The following is an 863-nucleotide window of genomic DNA, read 5'->3' on the forward strand; positions in this document are numbered from 1 at the left end:
CCTAATGGCTCTGCCTTTGTAGGTCAGTTGGTGCTCATTCCTGACTGCTTGCATAATTTTTCCTTTCATCTTGACTTTGAGCAGATTCATTACAATGTGTCTGAGACGCTCTGTTTGAGTTGAGATGACCCAGGGTTTGAGGGATCTGAAAGAAGTGTATTGGGTTCTTTAGTAAAACTGGAAGTTTTCATTTATGATAGTCTCCAGTAGGGTTTCCATTCCTTTGGGACAATCTTCTTTCCCTCAACGGATCCCTAGTATTTGCATGTTTCAATTTGTCATGGAGTCTCGTAGTTCTCCAAGCAAATGTTCTGCCTTCTCTCTCTTCTTTTGTACCTTTTTGATTACCTGGGTTAACTTGAAAATTTTATCCTCTAGCCCTGAGGTTTTTTCTTCTCCATTGTCTAATCTATTTTTGATACTTTCCGCTGATTGTCTCCTTCATTTCCTTAAGTTCCACAATATCCTCTCTATCTACCTATCTCTTGTCTGACTTTTAGATCTCTTTCCATTTTTTGTCCATTCCTTTTACTGTCTTTATCATCCATAAAAAGTATGGAATGCTCCACGAATTTGCATGCCATCCTTGCAGAGGGGGCATGCTAATCCTCTCTATACTGTTCTAATTTTAGTATATATTATGCCAAACCAAATGCATGCTTCCATTTGTTAATGTCCTGCTATTTCTTTTCTTAGGGTTTCCTAGCTCTCTTTATAGAGATCCTTCACACAATTTTCTAGATAAATTCCCAGGGATTTCATTTTCTTTTGAGCTACTGTGAAGGGTATTATGTTAATAATTTTATTCTCAGCTTAATAGTTATTGGCATATATGAAAGCTACTGGTTTGTGGACATTGATTT

At 37.2% G+C, this 863-nt stretch overlaps 1 non-coding gene across 1 annotated transcript; it reads right to left on the reverse strand.

Moving 5' to 3' along the window:
• Positions 1 to 549: 549 nt before the first annotated feature.
• On the reverse strand, positions 550 to 654 carry LOC111722453. The gene has a single exon (XR_002771248.1). It is a non-coding gene; the product is annotated as a U6 spliceosomal RNA (small nuclear RNA).
• Positions 655 to 863: the final 209 nt, after the last annotated feature.

This window comes from Otolemur garnettii, unplaced genomic scaffold (genome assembly GCF_000181295.1).
Source record: "Otolemur garnettii isolate 467f Iridium unplaced genomic scaffold, OtoGar3 scaffold00255, whole genome shotgun sequence".
NCBI classification, from domain to species: Eukaryota; Metazoa; Chordata; class Mammalia; order Primates; family Galagidae; genus Otolemur; species Otolemur garnettii.